Here is a 23,491-nt window from a genome sequence, read left to right on the forward strand (position 1 = left end):
TTGACTATGCTGACTGGCAAACATGCATGAGTCACAAGACCAGCTGAACACACGTGAAAATCATTTGGCAGGGAAACCAGTTCCCATATGTAGATTTCAACGTGCTGTTCTATGCTTTGAGATTATCATTAATAAGAAATAATAACCTACTGTTTAACCTCATTTACATGTACATTTGTCATACATTAAAGCCCAGCTTCAGAGCTTCAGGCAAAACATTTTTATTTTATTTTGTATAGAATGGGGAAGGGATGTTTTTTAAAAGTTAAATGTTAAACGGAAATTTCCCCTCACTTTCTATTTTGTCTGACACCCGTCACCTCAACAGGAGCTGGGGGAAAATCTCTCCAAAGGGGACATAGAGAATAATCCATTTTCCTGCTATATCATTTTCTGTAAGCTGCAGCGGTCTCTATGATTCCAGCTCTCCCTTGCCTGCTCTGCCATGCTGATCACTGCCTGCTAATAGCTGCTAAGTATTATATGTGATCTGTAGCGGCATTGGTACTGGTCAAAGTCCCCTCTGACTTTACTTAGTCAGCCAATGAAGATAATAAAAAAAATATATATATAATGAATATTTATATTAGTAAAAAAATATTCCCTGCCTTCAAATGTGTTGGATGGTCTGGATGACATGTGCACTTATTTCATGAGCTTCTTCTACTTGCACTACTATGTGCAATATCACAACTTTTGTGATTGCAAGCCCATGAAAATCGCATCACTCTACCAAATTATTTTTATTTTTATTAATAAACTTTTTTTGTGACTGCAAGGTACAGCATACATTACAAGTGTATTATAAAGACACAAGGTTAGAGCAAGCAGGATCACAGTGTGTATTATAGTAGAATAAGAAGAATAGCTTCTACAACTCTTTGAACATTCTAGGGGTAACCTTGGCAAACAGGGTGTTGAGGAGGCTGGGGGAACATTCCACAAAAATCTGTACCCTGACATAATGTAGCACTAATTATTTATGCAAACAGATTTTTTTCTATGAAAACCTAATGAAATACCAGTAAATCCTGTATATCCCAACATACATTACTACCAAACTAACCAAGGTGTCCTGCAGGATAAATCACTAAAATCTCCTTCCAAGTACCCTTAAATCTGAGCTTGCAAAAACTAGGCTTGGTTGTCCCCTTGTTCTAGCACCAACCCCTGTATGCTCACTCTGCAGCCCCCCTCACACACATTAAGACTAAATAGACAATTGCATGCACAGAATCACGTGGAATGAGCCTAAAGGCTAGAGGCATTGTTTTAATAATTTCAAAAATTGCACAGTCTTTCTGAATTTGGCATAGTGGCAATATAGTTGGATAGTTTTAGTAGATCAATAAACTTTGGGATAAACTCACGAAAAGTATTTTATTTATCGGTGCCTTACCCCCTGACTGCATCCCTTGGGTGATATCTCAGCACCTGCTGCTGCAATTAATGTGATATATAATATGCGTATTGGACAATGGGGCCCCTCCATCGTGGCCTTGGTAGACGAGCAGTTCTAAGTTAGATCTTAGCTTTGGAGTCCCTGAGAGACGTAAATAAGTGGGTGGAGGGCCTTTCCTGCCAGGAAAGAGAATGCACATTTTCAGATGATGCCCTCTTGGAAAGCACAGGACAAGGTTTTTATTTTTTTATATGGTCCTTTTGCTAGTAGGTTGACTGGATCCAAGTGGCACTGGAGGGTATCAAATGTTTTCTTTTTAGTGATGAATACCCACCACCACTGGGTGGCGCTCACAGTGTACCTACAGTCAAAAAGTAACTTTTGAGGAAAATGGAAAAATAGCGCTGGACCCATAGGGTTATCTTGCTGGTATTGTTATCTTAAGGTAAATATGTTGATGTAAATTATCTGATTCCTAGGCAGGCAGCTTCTACACTGCAGAGGATCTCCAGAGTCTTATTGGCTTGTAGTGTAATGTAACAAAAATTGAGATTGACACGTTACACCACTGTTAAGAGGTCCAGATACAACTTTAATTCAATAAAAGTCAGGGGTACAATCCAAAAAATATCCAATGCGTTTCAGGGGTCCAAGAGCGCCCCCTTCATCAGGGCTTGATTGACAACAACATGAACAAACAAGTTATGAAATTGACCTGCACTGGTATTTTTTCCAGTGTGAATTAGAAGCACAAGCCCTGTCATCAGAATGTTTGACTGCCAAACAACCAGCTGGCAAGGCCTGTGTTTGTAATGCACACTGGAAAATATACCATTGCAGGTCCAGTTAACTTCCGGTTTGTTCACATTGTTGTCAATCAAGCCCTGATGAAGAGGGCACTTTTGGACACCCGAAATATGTTGGCTGTTTTTTCAGTTGTACCCTGATATTTCATAGAACGAAGTGATATTTCATAGAATGAAGTTGTATCTGGACCTCTTAGCAGTGGTGTAATGCTACAATTAAATTTAAAAAAAAAAAAAGTAACTATGCATCTGCAGGCCCCTCTTACTGTGCATAAAAGTAACTGTTTTAGCCCAGAAATACATAGCAGATAACCCACAATGAGCTCACTTCAGGTCTGACTGGCTGCTGTTTCACCCTTAGTAACATACGACCACCATGGCCAAGGGTGGGTTGTTCATAGGGCAGAGTGAGGAAGAAACTGATCAAACTTGGAGGGATCCAGGATTAAGTCTGCTAGCAGGGCCACAGAAAGAGACTAGTGTTAACGAATCTGAATAATTCAACTTGCCAGAGTCCACTGAAGACGTGATATTGTTTTCTGATAGACTGACCCTATTCTTTGAGAAATTAAAGTGATTAAATAAAAGAAGGAAAAAATAAGAGAGGATAATTATGACGCCTGGCTGCAATGAGAAGTACCCCGCCACTCAAGATCTAGGCTTTTTAGGCATCCACACAAGTCTACATACTTAAGTCACTAGCAGTCAGTAATATTATACTACGAATAACTGTACTGTTACTGGTAAAATTCTATAGAACCCGATGTTCCCTGTCTCAGTTTTAGTAGTTAGACCCCAGACAAGTTCATTAGCAATGTTTGAATAAATACCCAACTAAAGCTCAGACAATATCTACTTTATTATTTATAAAATATAGTAAAATTTAATTATATATGTACCATTTAATTTTAAACATAAGTGTATAACTGTAAATAATGCAGTATATTCATATATAAGATTTTAATTATATGGTAAAAATGATATGTGAAATTTATTAACATTTTATTTGACATTTACATTTTTAATATTTGCTTTGAGTGTAGAACAATTGTAAATGGTCCTTTCCGCTGTTTTTAAAAGACTGAAATGTTGCTATAGAAATTAAACTAAAAAGGGGTACACCTGATTTTTCCTATAAAATAAATTATAGAGATTAAATAAAGAATAACATTCAAATTTTAGGCATTAACAAGGAACCTTTTGCTTTTTAACTATGATAGATTGCAGTTGAGTCATGTACATTATGAGGCGCTTGTTTTATATTAAAAATGTCTGGCATGTAAAAACTGCTATAAAATATGTTTTATACTATTAGAATGGTTTCTATAGCTTATATATTTTATTAATAGCAGCTAATTAAATTCATGCCATTTTTGTGATACTTCTTTGCTCTAAATATCAAACATTTCAATAAATTCTTTCTTTACATCCATATACACACAAAACTATATTCAAAATGAAATAAGCAACTGACATAATTAACATTTCTTTTTTTACTTTTTCCTGCCTTTAGAAATATTGAACAGAGTAAAAAAAACACGGTGATCAATTTATCATCATCAATTTATATTACAGTTTGCAGACATCTTTTATTTAGAATTATAATTATAATAAGTGGCACATTTCAGGTTGAACTGGAATTGTCCTTTATGCTTCGTGAAGGTGTTGTTTTATTTTTGATTAATGCATCTGTTTGATAGATGTAATTATTTATTATGAATTAATTTAATTATTTTGAAGTGTTTACATGTATATATAAAGATGTAAAGCCAAATGTTATTTTTTTTTTACTTTTAGAATAAAACACAACAGAAAAAAAACCCACTAAGCAGTAATGGGTCTCTGCAAACAGCCTGATGAAGCTTTTGCCAGTTGTGCCCCTGAGCTATGACCCTAGCAGGTAACTGCGAAAGGCCGATTATCCTAGCCTGTTTTTCCTCTGTGTACCTGACCTGCATCTGGATGTAATTCATACTGACCTTGGTTCTATTCTTGGCCATCCTCAAGCACTGCAGGGCATCTGGAAAGGGAAGTTAGCCGTTGTGTCGACCATCTTCTGCAATCCCGAGCCCCATTTGTGTGTTTCTTGTTGACTTTTGCTCAAAATCTTCACGCTCTATCCCCCTGCTCTGGTCTCTCCATGGTCCCTCCAGAAACATAGGCCTGTGTTCACTTTCTGAGAGCATGTGAAATTCAGGAAACCCTCTGCCTGGAGGTGCAAGGTGTTTGGAAAATGTGACAGCAACATATGTAGGAATGGAAAATGAATGTTTGGGGAAGCTCAGAGGATTGAGCTTACAGACTATGTAAAACATTTTGTACCGCAGTGTGTATACATCGGACGGCGGTGGTATGAAATACATTTATATGCTCCATGTGTGACAGTGGTTAACCCTCTTTATTTGCTACAGCAAACTATTTCTCTGGATTTTTTTTTAGACAACGTATTTTATTAAATCAAATCTGTCACATTTTTACATCAATCTGGACACAGGCTGTTAGTGGAAAGGTCTTTTAATGTATTCCGTGATTTACTGTCCATGTGGCTTATACTTTTTTTTTTTTTTTTTGCTCTTTGACAGATTCCCTTTATGAAGAATACATGGTCATGAATTAAAAAAAAGTATAACTGCATTTATCAAAGCTAAAAACTTTGCAACTGGAGTATAATAGCTATAATTACTAAATAAATAAACAAAGAAAAATGTGGATTGCACATTTTGAACAGCAAATAGAAAAAAAAATGTGCATAAAAGGAGCTTAAAGAAAGCTGTGTGATAGTTTTTGGGGGAAAAAAAGAAAGCTGTGTGATGAAAAGCTTGATTAAATTCTTAAAGTAGAACTAAACAGTATCTGAAGCTAAAAAATGCTATTTAATTAATTTTTAATATTCAAAGCAAACTCACCCAGCCATCCATGTCTCCATTTTTAGTTTTGTTGAGAAATCACTTTGAACAACACCACCCCTTGCATTTCTGTCTGTGTCCATCTTGGGTTAGGGCAGATGTAGCATTTGCCCTTTAAAATCCATCTGCCCTTAGCTCAGGCTTGCTGGCAGAAGGGTGTGCTTAGTTAACCGGTTGCCGACCGCCGCACGACTATATACTGCGGCGGTCAGCCCCGGCCAGGCAGAGTGATGTAGGGGTACGTCACTCGCCTGTCACTGACTTGTGAGCCAATTGCGGACTCGTTCACTGACAAGTCAGTGCGTGTGACCGGCGGACCCGATCGTCCGCCGGTCACTCACGATCGCTTCGGTGAAGGGAGAAAGGCTTATGTAAACAAGCCGCCTGTCATTCTCCCTAGTGTAAAAATGAAGATCAGACGGTTCTACTATGTAGGACCGTTGATCTCTGTTTTTACACCAATAGCCATGTCCCTTTACAGTTAGAAACACGCCCCTAGGACACACTTAACCCCTCCCTCTCCAATACAGTTAACCCCTTCCCTGCCAGTGTCATTTTTGCAGTAACAGTGCATATGTATAGCACTGATTACTGCAGTAATGTCACTGGTAACCCCAAAAGTGTCAAAAATGTCAGTCAAGGGTCCGATCTGTCCGCCGCAATGTCGCGGTACCGCAAAAAAAATCGCAGATCGCCGCCATTACGCGTTAAAAAAAAAACACCAAAAATGACAAAAACCTTTCCCTTTGTTAGTACACGCGATAACTTTAGCGCAAACCAATCAAAATACGCTTTTTGCAATTTTTTTTTACCAAACATATGTAGCATAAAACAAATTGGCCAAAAATGTTAAAAAATTTTGATTTTTACATTTTTTTGGGGGGGAATTTCATATAAAAAAATGTGAAAAATATTGTTATTTTTGCAAAATTGACGCTCTTTTTTTGTTTATAGCGCATGATCAAAAAATCGCACAGGTGATCAAATACCACCAAAAGAAAGCTCTGTTTGTGGGAAAAAAAGGACGTCAAATTTGTTTAGGTACAGCGTCGCACGACTGCGCAATTGTCCGTTAAAGTCACGCAGTAAAAAATCGCAAAAAAAACCCTGGTCTTTTAGCAGCCAAATCCTCCGGGGCTTAAGTGGTTAAGAAAGCCCCTCCTCCCCTCTATAGATGAAAGAAAATAGATGCCCATGAAAGCTTCCGGAATGTATGACATAATTTTGGCATAGGCTAGAAACAAGAAGCAACTGAAAAAACGTAAAAATCAAAAAAATTAAAAGAAGTAAAAGTAATATACCTTCCTATCTATTTACTAACGATGGAAGCATAAGGATTAAAATGGTTAATGTTGATTTAGAGAGTTTAGTTCCGCTTTAAGCCCGGTAGGGCACTTTATGGGTGCACATACATGCATAAAAATCTCTATATCCCTATTGGTGTATCTACTTATCTATAGCTCTGTCTATTCAACTTCTGTACCTACACTTTATGGCCATCACTCCTATATGAGCATGTTGGACATCCCATTCCAAAACCATTGACATTTATATAGAGCTGGCACATCTTTATAGTTATATCAATTTCCACTCTTCTGGGAAGGCTTTTGGAGTATCTCTTGGATTTTCCTAGAATTTGTGGCCATTTAGCCAAAAGAGCATTTGTGACCTCAGGTGATTTTTTTGATTTTGAACAAGTAGACCTGTCTTGCAGTGTGTTTGTTAATTCATCTCAAAAGGTGTTTAATAGGGTTGATGCCAGGACTCTGTGCAAGTCATTTGATTTCCACCACACCAAACTCATCAACAGAGGTACAATCATGCTGGAACAGAAAATGGTCTTTTCCAAGCTGTTGCCGCAAGGTTGGAAGTGTTTAAATGACAAAAATTGGAAGTGGAGCTCTAGCCCTGACTCAGGGTCATATTAGACCTCTGCGGAGAGATGACTGCTTCCATTTAACCACTTTAAGAACGGAAGGATTTGCCCCCTTAATGACCAGGCCCTATTTTGCGATTCAGCACTGAGTTACTTTAACGGACAATTGCCCGGTCGTGTGACGCTGTAACCAAATAAAATTTATGTCCTTTTTTCCCCACAAATCGAGTTTTCTTTTGGTGGTATTTGATCACCTGTGCGATTTTTATATTTTGCGCTATAAACAAAAAAAGAGCGACAATTTTGAAAAAAAAAAAAACAATATTTTTCACATTCTGCTTTATAACATTCTCAAAAAAAAAAAAACAAATTTAAAACTCAAATTTTTTTAACATTGTAGGCCAATTTGTTTTCTGTTACATATTTTTGGTAAAAAAAATCACAATAAGCGTATTTTGATCGGTTTGCGCAAAAGTTATCGCCTCTACTAACTATGGGAAAGATTTATGTCATTTTTAATGTTTTTTTTTTTTTTTTTACTAGTAATGGCGGTGATCTGCGATTTTTTGTGGGACTGCGACATTGCAGTGGACAGATCGGACCCCTAAATTACATTTTGACACTTTTGGGGGTACCAGTGACATTACTACAGTAATCAGTGCTAAAAATATGCACTGTTACTGTAAAAATGACACTGGCAGGGAAGGGGTTAACTTTATTGGTGATCAAGGGGTCAAGTGTGTCCCTAGGGGCGTGATTCTAACTGTTAGGGGGCGTGGCTAGTGAAGCAACCACAGAGACATGTGATCCTATATAGCAGGATCGCATAGCCTCTGTGCCTACTTCAGTGAGAATGACAGACGGCTGTGTTTACATCAGCCGTCTGTCTTTCTCCCTCTCCTTTGGGAGATCGCGAGTGGCCATCGGCCATTGGAGCCTCCGGTCACACACGCTGGCTAGGCAGGGAATGAGCGGGGCAGGAGCGGGCCTCCGGCGGCATGCGCTCACCCCCTACAGGCTCTTTGGCAAGCAACGTAGTACTACGTCACTTTGCTTGTAAGCGGTTGCATGCCACAGTAAATGTACAGGAGGCGGTCGGCAAGTGGTTAAAAGAGCTTTTCTACTTATGCTGTGGCTATATCTAGCAGTAGTACACCAGAACTATTTTGACCCCTTTCTGCCCCCTCCCAGTGGCCCTTTAACTGGGAGTAACACCAGGAGGAATTGGGACTTCCCAATCAGGTAATAATTGTGATTGGCTGTCACAGTTGTCACATGATCAGGAGTTCATCCTGCTGGCTCTCAATCTCAGTATAGAAACCTTGTTCATCCATGGACCATGGATTTGTGTGATGCCTGTGTGTTAAAGTCCACCCTCCCTGCAGCCGAATATATGCGTTAGGTGGTCACTGTCAGCAAGAGGTCGTTTTGGATAGATTTGGGAAAACGTAATACTTTTCTCATCATTTGTATTATCTATGACTCTCCATTATGGAGAGTTTGCCTCATTTCCTGTAAAATGCCCCTTTCACACTGACGGACCAATCGGGTCCGCCTGTAATTATTTCAATGGAGCAGCAGGAGTCAGCGGATCTGAGGGATCTGATCAGATAACAGTTGGATGGAAACGGACAGGCTGTCTGTTTCCATCCGACCGCCCCTTAGAGAAGAGCGGACTGTGTCCGTGTCAAGAGCGGACAGGGACCTGTCATCTGCCTGCTAAGCGGGGATCAGCGGATCTGCTTGGTGGAGTCCGCACCGTCTGCAAGGGGCCTAAGGCTGTAACAGCAAGGCAAGAAATTCTTCCAAATATTGGCAGCTGAATTAAACCTGGAGTTCTAAAGACTCATCCTTTTGGTGACCAGATCATGCAAATATTTACAGATTCTAACCAAACAGTAAAGGAATTTGAAAACAAGCCCCCATTTAACTCTGTATCTATAAGCAAATCAGGAGGGTGAGTCCTGGATGGCAGAGGGACTCGTGGACATCGCTGGACAGAGAGGGGGCACAGGTAAGTATTAGAGGTGCTGGGGGGCCTGCTACACACAGAAGACTTTTTATCTTAATGCAAATAGATTTTAAGGGGGACTTCACGCCAAATTGTTTTTAAAAAAAGGTGTGGGGTCCCCCCCAAAATCCATACCAGACCCTTGCACGAGTATGCAGTCTGGCATACCATGAAAAGGGGGGCAAGCGAGCAGCCCCCCCTCCTGAATTATACCAGGCCACATGCCCTCAACATGGTGGGGTAGGTGCTTTGGGGCGGGGGGGTCTCTGCTGTTAATGGGGACAAGGGCCTCTTCCTAACAACCCTAGGTTGTGGTTGTGGGGGTCTGTGGGTGGGGGGGCTTATCAGAATCTGGAAGCCCCCTTTAACTGATCCCGCCCCCCCCTGCCATGTGAATGGGTATCGGGAACATCGTAGTCTTTTTTTTTTTTTTTTAATTTTGGCGTGGGGGGGGGGGGGGGCTCTACACGGTTTTGCATTACAGCCATGAGCAAGTTTAAATTACATTTTTTCCTTTAGAAATGTCAATATTGCTGCAGCAGGCTCCATACATCGTACAGATGCGCCACTTTACAGGCACATTAAGGGGCCCCCCAACGATATTTAAAGGAATTTTTCATTTTTATTGATTCACTTTAATCATCAATATAATCACTGCTCCTTTAAAAACTATCATTTTTAAAAACAGTTTTTGCATTGATACATGTCACCCAGGGCAGTACCCGGGTCCCTATACACTTTTTATGGCAATAACTTGCATATAAGTCTTTAAAATTAGGACTTTTGATTTTTCATGTTCGTGTCCCATAGACTTTAATGAAGTTCGCATGTTCACTAGAACCTTTTCTCTGTTCAAGATGTTCTGGTGCGAACCGAACAGGGGGGTTCCTAGTTAGAAGCACTGTCACGTTTTTATTGATGCCTCAGCCCCCAAGGGGAGAGTCATCCTATATGTATGTTCAATAACCATGTATGTTCAATAACCATTGGGACTGAAAGAAAGTTCAAGCCCCCGTTTACACCGGAGTGACTTTTCATGCGATTTGACAGGTCAAATCGCATTATAAGTTGCTCCCTATTGTCAGAAATAGCAGTGTTAAAATTGGTGTGATGCAGACTTTGTGGTGCCACATCGATTTGCAAAAGGAGTTCCTGCACTACTTTTGGTGATTTCCGGTGCGACTTACAGAACATAGACATCTGTGCATGAAGCCGCACAGATGTCTTCCAAGTCGCATCTGAAGTAGCACTGACATGTGGCTTTGAAATCGTGCGATTTCAGATGAAACTGTGCGATTTTAAAGCCGCGCTCAGTATGAACGAGTTCTTATAGGCATTTCCCTTACTTTAGAAGAATTTCCTTGCACATCCCAGTGTGTCTGGGGAACAGGAAGTGCAGGGAAATCTCCCCAATGGGACATAAAAAATACATTGAAAGAGGGTTTAACCATCTTCCAGACAAAACAGTTTTGGTTTAATGCGGAAAGAAACTGTATCTGATCACCACAAAATGAAAACCATATTTATTTTATGTTATTATTCAAAGCAAACTCACCCATCCATCCATATCTTAATGTTTTATTTTGTTGAGAAATTACTTTGAAAAACTTAGCATTTAAAGTCATGACCATCTTGAGTAAGGACAGATGATTCATGTAACTTTTGTTTCCTGGACTCCATCTGCTCTTAGCTCAGACATGTGGGCAGGAGGGTGTACTCTTCTTCTCCTCCAGATGAAAGAAATAAATGCCCATGAAGACTCCTGGGATGTATGACATCATTTTGGTAACTGAATAAATGTACAAAAAAAAATATTAAAACAAAAAAAAAAAAAATTAATATACCTTCATATCTTTTTGCCATTCCTAGCAGCATAAGGGTTAAAAAAAGATAACGTTGATTGAGAGAGTTTAGTTCCACTTTAAATATACTTTCAAATATAATTAAAGTCAAAACGTTTTTGCACAAGGATTACAACACCTGTCAGTTTTTTATGCTGTCTGTGTCCCCGTTAGGGAGATTCATCCACTGTTTATCTTGTTTACCATTATCATTGAAAATGAAAGTAAAAGAAAATCCTACATTTTGGGTTGTCCCCAGAAAGGTAATAGAGGGGAAATCTTCCAATGGGGACACTAATTCTGGTGACCTGCGGGAACCCGAGAGATTCCCTTAATTTGCAGGGAATTCCTCTCACTTCCTGTTTTAGCTAGGGCACAGGAAGTGAAGGTAAATCTCCACATCAGGACAAAAAGGTCAAAAATAAACCCTACATGGGGTTATAACCCTTCCTTACTCTATCCAAAATGAAAAAAATAAAAAAAGTTTGACTATAGTTCTACTGTATAATAAAGTATATTCTCACTTTTGCTGCTTAATGGGTATAACACCTACTATACTGTATATTTGTTACATGTCCCCATTAACATAGTATAAAGTAACATAAATATTTAAAAATGGTCAGTTACCTTTTTAGGTGCTTTTTATTTGCTTAAAAATCCTCACATGCTCTCCTTGCTTTGTAATATTTAGCAGGGGACTGTGGAGTATTGCTGAACATAATCAACCCTGTCTGTACTGTGTTCGCAGTTGTCCTAGCAAAGGGTTAAACATTTAGAAACACCCTCCTGCATTGTATGTTCATGAGGGATATCTCACTTAGTGGAGACAAAGACTGTCCAGAAATGCTGAGATTCAACTATTATGTATAAACAAAAAGTCCTGGCGCTGTGGTTGCGGTGGTCAGACGGCGGGGCTGGGATAAAGGGGTCGGACAATGTCCCAAGGGGGTCCACCTTAAATGTCACGTCCAAGTCTGGGTTGCTGCCTACCCTAACCCAGATTCCAACTGGGTGGAGAGAATAGCAACACAAAAAAATCGGGTATGATGGCGCTCCCGGACAAAATGACATGAAAAGAAAGAAAGAACTTGGATGCTGCTCGGGATCTGGATGATAAAATTGTTTATTAAAATCAATAAAATAGGCTCCTGGTCAAGGAGAAACCAATGGTGTGCCAGGGAAGTAATACTGAGCATGTAGACATGGTACCAAAGGAGATAACTCAAAAAGCAAGGAGGACCCAGAGGCAGGAAAACAACGCCTTACCACCAGTAAGGTCTGGACAGTGTGTCACCTGTTGATGGACTGACTGACAGCTTCGATCGAATCGGGAGCCTTTGCTGCGGGTGAGTCTCCGGATGGGGCGATGCCTGGGGTGAGAAGAGGTTGATGGAGGGGTGGTATCCTCAAACCCCGACCTACAGCTCCGGTGGTGGTGCGCGCCCGAGGTGGCAGCGGCCGCTGCTCGTCAGTCCCTGCTGATCTGAAGAAGGGCTTGACCCGAAACATGTCATTTCCCTCCAATTGTGGCATTCCCCATTAGCTCCGCCAGGTGACCCTTTGGTGATGCAAGAGCCGGGTCGTTGGTGAGCCACCTCCACACCTCCGGCTACATCGTGGGTCCAGCCCCTGGTGCGCAAGTCGGCGCTAGGCACCTGGTGACGTCATCTCCCGGCGCCGCGTCAGCAGGGACTGACGAGCAGCGGCCGCTGCCACCTCGGGCGCGCACCACCACCGGAGCTGTAGGTCGGGGTTTGAGGATACCACCCCTCCATCAACCTCTTCTCACCCCAGGCATCGCCCCATCCGGAGACTCACCCGCAGCAAAGGCTCCCGATTCGATCGAGGCTGTCAGTCAGTCCATCAACAGGTGACACACTGTCCAGACCTTACTGGTGGTAAGGCGTTGTTTTCCTGCCTCTGGGTCCTCCTTGCTTTTTGAGTTATCTCCTTTGGTACCATGTCTACATGCTCAGTATTACTTCCCTGGCACACCATTGGTTTCTCCTTGACCAGGAGCCTATTTTATTGATTTTAATAAACAATTTTATCATCCAGATCCCGAGCAGCATCCAAGTTCTTTCTTTCTTTTCATGTCATTTTGTCCGGGAGCGCCATCATACCCGATTTTTTTGTGTTGAGATTCAACCATGACACCTTCTCCCTAGAAACATCTACAAAAGTAAGAAATATTTTTGTTTGAATAAGACCAAGTGTAGTATCTGTTCTTATCAGTGATCCAGAAGGGGTGCTGTGCTAATATTCTGACCTGACCAAGGTTGGAGCTATGGAAGGTTAGTACCGGCTGGGTCAGAAATCAGGGTGTCCACAGGCAGTTGGGGCACGAGAGTAATTCCCCTGGGAAGCTGGAAGAGCCTGGTACCTCCTGATTTGAGTGGATCTACCGTGTCTGGCCATGGACTGGGAAGGCAGAAGGTCCACAGTGTCTGTGCCCCCTGGAAGTGGTCACTCTAGGGGTGCTCTTAGTAACACTTGGTTGTAGGACCCCACTTTGTGAATAGGCACATGGTCACAGTAACCAAATGCTTATTTTTCTGCACTGCGTCTTTTTGGGCTAGGGCATTTGGCTAAGTCTGGGGCAATGTTTGTCTTCCAGGCCTCAGGGCCCGGCCAGTGCACTATTGCACAGCAACTTATTTATTTTATTTATTTTTCTCCCATGTTTTGTCTCACTTTCATTTTTGTGTGTGTTTTCTCACTGGATGAAGGGTTTGAGTTCTCGTGCTTGCCCGGACATCTAGGGGAAGGATGTATGGCCCTCAGGTTCCTTCCTTCCCTGCCTCTGGGGGGGTCTCTCTTCGGGAAAGCCCCTCTACCAAGTATTCGATGATCGGCTTCAGGTGATATAAATGAACGGGGTCTGCAAGGCCTTCTGGCTAGCAGACCATTATAAACCCTTGGTCCCTGTCAGGAGTCTTGAGCCCCGGGGGATCAGGGTGGAGGTCCTACCCCTTCGGAGGGTGGACTAAAGCACACCCTTATGTGTGACAAAAGACGGCCGATCGTTCGCCGACGATCGGTACGTGTGTACGGGGCTTAAGTGTGTGTTTCACATGCCGGTTTTTGTTCACTTAATGGTTTTTCAGTTTCAGGTTCCTTGCACCACTGCAGACTAAAAACAAAAACTGTGTGAATAGGAACACATACTAAAAGTATAGTTACGTTTTCTTAAATTTGACTTCAAAAGTAAAACTATTCTATAGGCAAAGCCTAAGAAAAACAAAAACTATGTAATTTTTAACTGTAATTTCATATTATTTTATTAATGAATCCAATAAGTTTTCTGAATTACTTTGACCTAATATACAACCAATTAATTCCTTCTGCAGAAGCTGTAGTTAAAAAATATTTTGCATAATTACGTGCCATCTTCTATGATTACCAAATATTGATTGCGACTCTTCTATTACATTCACAATTCATAATATAAAATTACCCGGTATATGTACATGCGATGAATCACCTGAAAAACATAGACCAGTGAGACTGTTATTACCTTGTATGATTGTTATTATTGTATATTAACAATTGTTATGCTATGCACAGAGCTCATCCACTGAATAAACCAAAGAGAAACGTTAGGATAATAATCAGTGTAAAGCCTGAGAGAGCAGCCCCTAAACTTATTGTAGAAGAAAACGAACAGCAGGGCGCTGAGGTCAGTATCAAATAAAAATCACTTTAATAAAATAAGCAGAACACTTACATTGAAGTTAGCATGAAACAGCATGGATAGGGAACACCTGAGACCAAGCAGCTGTGATCAGTGTGAGGCTGTAGGCATCACTGAGCAAACAGAGACTGAGGATAGCAGAGAGCCAGCCAGCTCAAGGTATGGATATTAGCGGCGACGTTTTCTTCTACATTGAGGTGATCCTACCCAGATCTTCTGCAGAGATTCCAGTTTCGGTCCCTTCTCCTGCTCAGCCATCCATCCATCCAGTTCCATCATCCATTCCTCTACACTGTTGATGGTCTGCAGATGCAGATAAAAGTTCCAATAAACTAAGTGACTTCTCCTAGGATCGCCATATGTACTGTGTACTTGTACTCTCTTTAGATTTGCCGCTAAACTTATTAAAGGTGTTTTCCTCAAAAAATATTTAAATTGAGAATTTATTTTGCTTTATGTTTCTTAAAAATAAAACCAAAATTTAATATATCACAGTTGCCAGTTCTTAGATATGATGGCTACATTCATTTTCTATTTTAGTCTTTTCTCTGTATTTTAACTTGGTAATCCTGACAGTAGGGATGAGCTTCGGGTTCGAGCCGAACGTAAGTTCGACTCGAACATCAGCTGTTCGTGTATACGCTGAACACAGGAATAAATGGGGCGCTCATGGGGAAGTTTGCTTGCTGATGAGAGCCCCACAATATGCTGCCCTGGTGCAGTGAATAAATTACAGATGATCTGATGATTGGACAAAGCATGCACATGATCTGTATGCTTTGGTCAATCACAGCACAATGTCCTGTCAGAGGCATGATCGGCCAAAGGCAGGCTGCCTTTAGCCAATCATGACTCAGGGGCTAAGTCCACGCCCCACACTATATAAGGCTGCTGCTTACACGGCAGCCATGTATAGTGTATGATAACAGAGGTCAGGCAGGTAGTTAGTGGATAGTGAGTTGAGTTAGATTAATGCAGTCAGTGTAGTGAACAGGCATACCCCACTTTTATAATGTATGGATATGTTGTAGTCCTGGGTTCCCTCTCAGTGCTCCCCAAGCTTTGTGTCCCTGTCACTTAGAGTTCATGAGCAGTGCCATGCCAAGCTGACCGAGATTTCCCATAGATGCCAATGTTAGACAGGGAACACTGCCATGTCAAGCTGACTGAGATTTCCCTTAGACGCAAATGTTAGACAGGGAACAGTGCCATGTCAAGCTGACCAAGATTTCCCATAGATGCCAATGAAGGCTGAAAATTGGTCTAGGCAAGAAGGGGGTGAAAGTGCCCTGTATTTAAGTGGTTAAGGGGAACCCTATGACAGAATAAAAAAAAAAAAAAGACATGGGGTCCCCTTTGGGTCTGGTACAGATTTTAAGGGGAACTCCACGCCAATTTTTTTTTAAAAAAAACAGCGTGGGGTCCCCCCCCATAATCCATACCAGACCCTTATCCGAGCAAGCAGCCTGACTGGTCAGAATTGGGGGGGGGGGGGACGAGCGAGCAGCCTCCCTACTTCTGAACCATAACAGGACACTTGTCCTCAACATGGGGAGGGTGCTTTGGGGTGCCCTCCAAAGTACCTTGTCCCCATGTTGATGGGGACAAGAGCCTCTTCTGGACAACCCTGGGCTGTGGTTGTTGGCATCTGGGGGTGGGGGGCTTAACAAGCGGGCCCCCAGATCCTGCCCCCCCCCATGTGAATGGATATCGGGTACATTGTACCCCTACTCATTCACCATAAAAGTGTACAAAAAAAATTAACGGCAAAAGTTTTTGACTAGTCCTTTATTAAATATTAAAAAAATAGTGTCCCCCGATGTAAATCCATCGTCAATCACGTCGCCCGCCGCCACACCCGAAAAATAGAAAAAAATAAGATGCTCCTGCCTCTTCACACGCCTCCTGCGTAATGAGCTGTTTGAGTTGTGACAGCTCTTTTATGGGAAAGGGGCGGGGGCACCCAACCCCTTCTGACATCACAAGCGCCCCATAATGCACTGCGTTGGTGCAGTGAACAAATTACTGGTGTCACGTCAGAAGACGCGGTGCCACTTGGTGATGTAACTGGTTTCCCCGCCCCTTTCCTATAAAAGAGCTGTCACAGCTCAAACAGCTCATTATGTGGGAAGCGTGTAAAGAGGCGGGAGCATCTTTTTTTTTTTTTTTTGATTTTTCGGGTGTGGCGGCGGGCAACATTATTGACAATGGATTTACATCGGGGGACACTATTTTTTTATTTTTTAATAAAGGACTTGTCAAAAACTGGCTGTTGTCTGTATTTTTTTTGTACACTTTTTGGTGAATGGGTAGGGGTATGATGTACCCGATAACCATTTACAAAGGAAGGGGGCTTCCAGATTCTGATAAGCCCCCCACCCGCAGACCCCGACAACCACAGCCCAGGGTTGTCCAGAAGAGGATCTTGTCCACATCAACATGGGGACAAGGTGCTTTGGGGGGCAGCCCAAAGCACCCTCCCCATGTTGAGGGCAAATGGCCTGGTATGGTTCAGGAGGAAGGGGGACTGCGCCGTTTTGTTTTTCAATTTTGGTTTTTTTTTCATGTTTTTTTTATCTGTATTGCTGGGAGCCGACAATACAATACAGCCGCGAGCAATTTTAAATTACATATTTTCCTTTAGAAATGTCAGTATTGCTGCAACAGGCTCCATACATCATACAGATGCGCCACTTTGCAGGCACATTAAGGGGACCACCCAGGCTTGATATTGGTGTCACAAGGGATGTTTACATTTGCTTGTGACAGCAATAAAAGTGATCAGATTTTATTTTTTTTTAAAAAACCTGTGATAAAGTTAAAAAAATAAATAAAATAAATAGGAAAAAAAAAATTTTAGCCGCCCCCGTCACCATTAGCTCGTGCACGAAAGAAAACGGATACGGAAGTCGAGCCGGGAATGAAATCGCTGTTCAAACCACACATGTGAGGTATCGCCATGATCGCCAGAGAGTGAGAAATAGTTTAAAAACACTCTAACTCTAAACTAGTAACCATTAAAAATTTTTAAAGCGTGGCCTATTGAGATTTCTATTAACCGTAGTTTGTCGCCATCCCACAGGTGTGCGCAATTTTAAACCGTAACATGTTGGGTATCTATTTACTCGGCGTGACATCATCTTTCACAATATACAATAAAAATGGGCTAACTTTACTGTTTAGTTTTTTTAAATGCAGTGAAATTAGATTTTTCATAATTTCTCAAAAAAAAAATGGCGTTTTAAAGACCGGTGCGTAAATACCGCGTGACAAAAAATATTGCAATGACCGCCATTTTATTCTCCAGAGTCTTTGTTAAAAAAATATACATAATGTTTGGGGGTTCTAAGTCGTTTTCTAGGAAAAAATACTGATTACGTGGTTAAGCTTCATTAAAATCAGTGCTTCTGCAAAAACGATCATTTTAAAAAAAATGTTTGCATTGCTGTATGTCCCCCAGGGCAGTACCCGGGTCCCCATACACTTTTTATGGCAATAACTTGAATATAATGCCTTTAAAATTAGGACTTTAATTTTTCATGTCTGAGTCCCATAGACTTTAATAGAGTTTGCATGTTCACTAGAACTTTTTCCCTGTTCGAGATGTTCTGGTGCGAACCAAACATCACTACCTGTCAGTAACATAACCCTGATAATATTTACTCACTGTACTGTATCTAGGGAGGGGCAGTTATGTCTCCCTAGTCTGCTTGCTCCTGACTTGGACTACAGAACACACCCTACCCCCTCATCTCAATCACATAGGTAGAATATGTTCTGTAGAAGGGTTGATAGGTAACAGTGCTTTACATTTCAATGTGGTAGAGATAGAGTGTACTGGATGTTATCAGTGCTCCAGAATTCAGGCAGAACCAACAGGTATTTTTTACACATCAAATACAGTGATGCTTTCAATACTGTGTATAGACCACAAAGAGCAAATAAAAAATACATTTCCAGGGTTTACATGTATTTTAAGTAAAGCGGATCAGGAGGTCAAAAAGCTTCAGAAAGCATATTGTATCTCACCAGTACAAGTTATGTAGTTACATATCAGGAATGTGTGATGTGGGTGCCGGAATTGCATCTAAGGTGAAATTAACCCACTGCCAATCAAGATGGATGGATCAGTGCCATAGTCCTGAGGTCCAGTATCTCTGGCAGCATAAGCTCTAGCGAGCAACTGCGAATCAAGATGGATCAGTTCCATAGTTCCAGTGTCTAGTATCCCTGGCAGTATAACCTTTGGTGAGTAACTGCCAATAAAGATGGATCTGTGCCGTAGTCACAGAGGTCCAGTATCTCTGGCAGTATAGTCTCTGGTGAGCAACTGTCAATCAAGATGGATCAGTGTCATAGTCACAGAGGTCCAGTATCTCCAGCACTAAAACCTCTGGTGATTAACTGCCAATCAAGATGGATCAGTGCAATAGTTCCATAGTCAAATATCTCTGGCAGTATGCCCTCTGGTGAGCAACTGCCAATCAAGATGGATCAGTGCCATAGTCCCGAGGTCCAATATCCCTGGCACTGGCAGTATGACCTCTGGTGAGTAACTGCCAATCAAGATGGGTCAGTGCTTTAGTCCTGAGGTCCAGTATCCCTGGCAGTATAACAACAGGTGAGTAACTGCCAATCAAGATGGATCAGTGCCATAGCACAGAGGCCCAGTATCCCTGGCAGTAAAACATCAGGTGATTAACTGCCAATCAAGAAGGACCAGTACCATAGTCAAAGAGGTCCAGTATCCCTGGCAGTATAATGTCTGCTGAGTAACTGCCAATCAAGATGGATTAGTGCCATAGTCCTGTGGTCCAGTATCTTTGGCAGTATGACCTTTGGGGAGCAACTGCCAATCAAGATGGATCAGTGCATTGTTCCGAGGTCCAGTATCCCTGGCAGTATAACCTCTGGTGAGTAACTGTCAATCAAGATGGATCAGTGCCGTAGTCCCGAGGTCCAATATCCCTGGCAGTATGACCTCTAGTTAGAAACTGCCAATCAAGATGGATCAGTGCTTTAGTCCCGAGGTCCAGTATCCCTAGCAGTATAACCTCTAGTGAGCAACTTCAAATCAAGATGGATCAGTGCCATAGTTCTGAGGTCCAGTATCCCTGGCAGTATAACCTCTGGTGAGCAACTTCAAATCAAGATGGATCAGTGCCAGAGTCCTGCGATCCAGTATCCCTTTCAGTATACCCTCTGGTGAGTAACTGCCAATCAATCTATGGCAGTATGACCTCTGGGGAGCAACTGCCAATCAAGATAGATCAGTGCCGTAGTCCTGAGGTCCAGTATCCCTGGCAGCAATGGCATATCACTCATGTGTGCAGGGTGTTCACTGCACACGGGCCCCTGAGGGGGCCCACTGTGACCCACACTGCACACATGGATGGTCCCCTGGTTTACAGCCGAGGATGATCAGTTCGGCATGAGGGACAGCTGTGAGCACCGATCTCCCTGCATGGCTTTAAAGCTAACAGCTGATCCCCACTGTCCTCCTCCTCTGGCCCCCTCTGTGTCCTCCTCTTCCGCCCCCCGCGTTCTCCGGTTGCTCCTCCCCCGTGTACTCCTCCGGCCCCCTGTCGTCCTCCTCCTCCGGCTCCCTGTCCTCCACCCCCACTCCCCCCACAGCCGGATTCCCTCCTCTCCTCTTCCGCCGGCTGCTGGGGGGAACTGTCAGGGTGGAGAGAGGAGGAAGGGGCCAGTAAACAAGTCATTTACCGGCCCCTTCCTGAACTGGACACAGTGATCGATCACTGCCGGTCGCTCTTGTGTCTTGTGTTAACTGAGAAGGGTAAACTGTGTTTACTCTGCTTCAGTTTATGAATGAACAGGAGCTCCTGTCTCCTGTTCATTCATTTTCAATGCTGAGGCTGCTGATAAAGGGACTGGGGAATCTCTGTCCTCAGTCCCTTTCTCTGTCTTGAAGGGAAGATTTCAGGTATCTGTTTGTACCCCTGATATCTCACCAAGGCCCACCAACAGGGCTGATAAAAAAAATCTGCATTACAAATTAAAAAATCTAATTGTAAAAAAAATTATAAAAAATTAAATTGTAAAAAAAATAAAATAAAAAACTACTGACACCACTTCCCCCTTCCCTATCGACACTGTCCACTGCCCCAACCCCAACCCCCTCCCCCCAAAAAGCATTGTGACAAAAATGAAAAACAAATTTAATTGCAAAAAAATAAATACATAAAAAACGACTGACACCGTCCACTGCTCTACTGACAATGTCCACTGCCCTATTGACACCGTCCACTGCCCCATACCCCCCCATCCCCACACCCTTCCTCAGAAGTACTGTAAAAAAAATATTTAAAAAATTATTTAAAAAAAGGATGAACAACAACATTTTAAAAAATAATAGATAAAATATTAAAAACAAAAAACTGCTGACACCGTCCATTGCCCTACTGACACTGTCCACTAGTAGTCCCAATGTTCAGTATCCCTGGCAGTATGACCTCTACTGCGAATCGAGATGAATCAGTGCTGTAGTCCTGAGGTCCAGTATAACTGCAAAAAACACACAGGGGGGCGCAAACGCTTAGTGGATTACCCAAGATTTATTCCAGGAAACCAAATAGTCAAATAAATACATGACAGAATAAATGACAGAATTAATACGCATTACACTTTCTAATGGTCAATCAACGTGGCGGCAGATGATCAAACGATTGGCTATGTTGGATTCCCCTGGCTGAGGAGGGCTGCACCGCTGAAGCATTGTCCCTGAGATTACATAGACTGTGTGCCTATCCCGGACTGGTGACTTTCCTTATGCGCACTTGAGTAATATTTTGTTATTTTGCTGAGGTCCAGAATTCCTGGCAGTATGATGTCTGGTGAGCAGCGGCCAATCCTGAAGGATCAGTGCCATAGTCCCGAGGTCCAGTATGCTTGCCAGTATGATCTCTGGTGAGCAACTAAAAATCAAGATGGATCAGCGCCATAGTCCCAAAATCCAATATCTCTGGTAGTATGACCCCTCCTTGATGGACAATGGGCAATCAAGATTGATTAGTCACCAAGGTTCAGTATCCCTGACAGTATACCTCTGGTAAACAGTGTACCCACAGTCACCAAAATTGCCATAGCCTTTCAGTACAGGTTCTAGTACCACACTGAATAGGGACCAGCTGCAATTGTCACCACTGATTGATGTCCTTACTGTCATTAGGAGATGCTGTGTGGGGACAAACAAATGACATAACAGCTAAACCACAGTGCCTGCCTGGAGACCTTGGATAATGAAAATTATTTGGCCACTGTAGCTCTTTGTAGTAGAAATTGGAATAACCCTTGACAGATTAAGTTCATCTTTTTAAATTTTTTTGGTGACTATAGTCTCTAGAAAAAAACTTTTTGAAAGTGCTAGATTTGCCATTAGGCAAAAGGCCTGCCTCAGGGGCAAGTGGGCAATGTTTTCTCTATATATATCAGTGACACTGTTTGAGAATGTCCACCAATTGAAATAAAGCCATTACATGTAAGCCTATTTACAAATTATAATATTTTAGGCCAAGTTTGGACAAAAAAAAGGTTCTATATAGAAGAAGTGACCCTAGCAGAAGGGTGTTTCTTGTTTTGGGCATCAAGATTGTATACCTAAAGGCACCAGTGGTGGCAAACAGTCTGCATGGATGCTGAGCTTTCATTAACTGTTCAATTTACTATACAGAGCACATAGAGAAAGGGGAGATGGATTTTGAAGCTGCAGAGACAGAGCTGTATTTTGGCCTAGGCCAACAAGGCCCAGGCCTAGGGCGGCACTTTGTAGGGGGCAGCAAAAAAGCCACCCCCCTCCACCTGAGACTTTTTTGGCCACTGGTTGCTAGACCCGCCTCTCTTACCTCTCTCTCTCACCCCCCCCCTCTCACCCCTCCTTTCTCTCACCCCCCTCTCTCTCTCACACCCCCCTCTCTCAACTCCTCATCTCTTACCCCCCTCTCTTTCTCTTTCTCTCTCTCTCACTCTCCCCCCCCTCTCTCTCCCTCCCTCACCCACCCCCTCTCTCTCTCTCTCTCTTTGTCTCCCGACCTCTCTTACCCCCCCCCCCCCCTCTCGTTAGATCTCAGGGGTTCATGCTGGGACTTGGAGTCCTTCAGTTTTGGTGGGAGTCACATCCGTTAAAAAGGAAGGAGTGGGGCAAATTTACATAGGAGTCAGAAAGGGGGGCGCCTAATTTTAATCTTGCCTAGGGCAGCACAAAACCAAAATTCACCATTGTGCAGAGAATCTTGTAAATCTTCTCCTTAAATTAAGGCCTCTATCCCCACCCCTACAGTTCATGTGCTGTATTTACCCCTGAAAATCCAAAGATGGCCAATCAAGGTTAAAGTAAACTGTAACAGCCAAGCTCAACAAGAACTGATTGTGGTTTGCGGATAGCAGTATTCACAATAAAGTCCAAGCAGAAGCTGCACTGATCACAGTACTGGACCTTTGAATAATTGGTGGGTGCTCTGGATGGTGCTGTGCCATTTCACATATTTATTATGAAGACCGCATCAAGCAGTGAACCACAGAGAAATACGCTGCACTTTAGCAAACTCGCGGATGCCATCAATACTTAACGGTACTCCCATGGATCAGCACACCCTGCGTTTTTATGTATGCCAAGCCGCATGGTAGGGTAGCTCATTAAAATAAATGGGCTGCCTACAGGCAAAACATAGGTGACAATTGTGTGAACCTAGCGTTATAGTAGATGTTTCCAAAACATTTCGGTGATTTCACGGCAAGCTGCCTGCTGCTGTGAGTTACACTGTGTACAGGAATTATAGCCAGGTTAGAATAACCCAGATGACAATTTTGCTCCATACACATACAGTAGCAGGCTTTTCATATTCAGATCACTTTTGGCAACCAGTAAAATTTGGAAATTTGGGCTGGGTACTCAGATCTCAGCAAAGTGATGCAAAGGGAGAAAAACAGAATTAAAAA

Source organism: Pelophylax lessonae, assembly GCF_965119305.1.
Source record: "Pelophylax lessonae genome assembly, chromosome: 8".
Taxonomy (NCBI): Eukaryota; Metazoa; Chordata; class Amphibia; order Anura; family Ranidae; genus Pelophylax; species Pelophylax lessonae.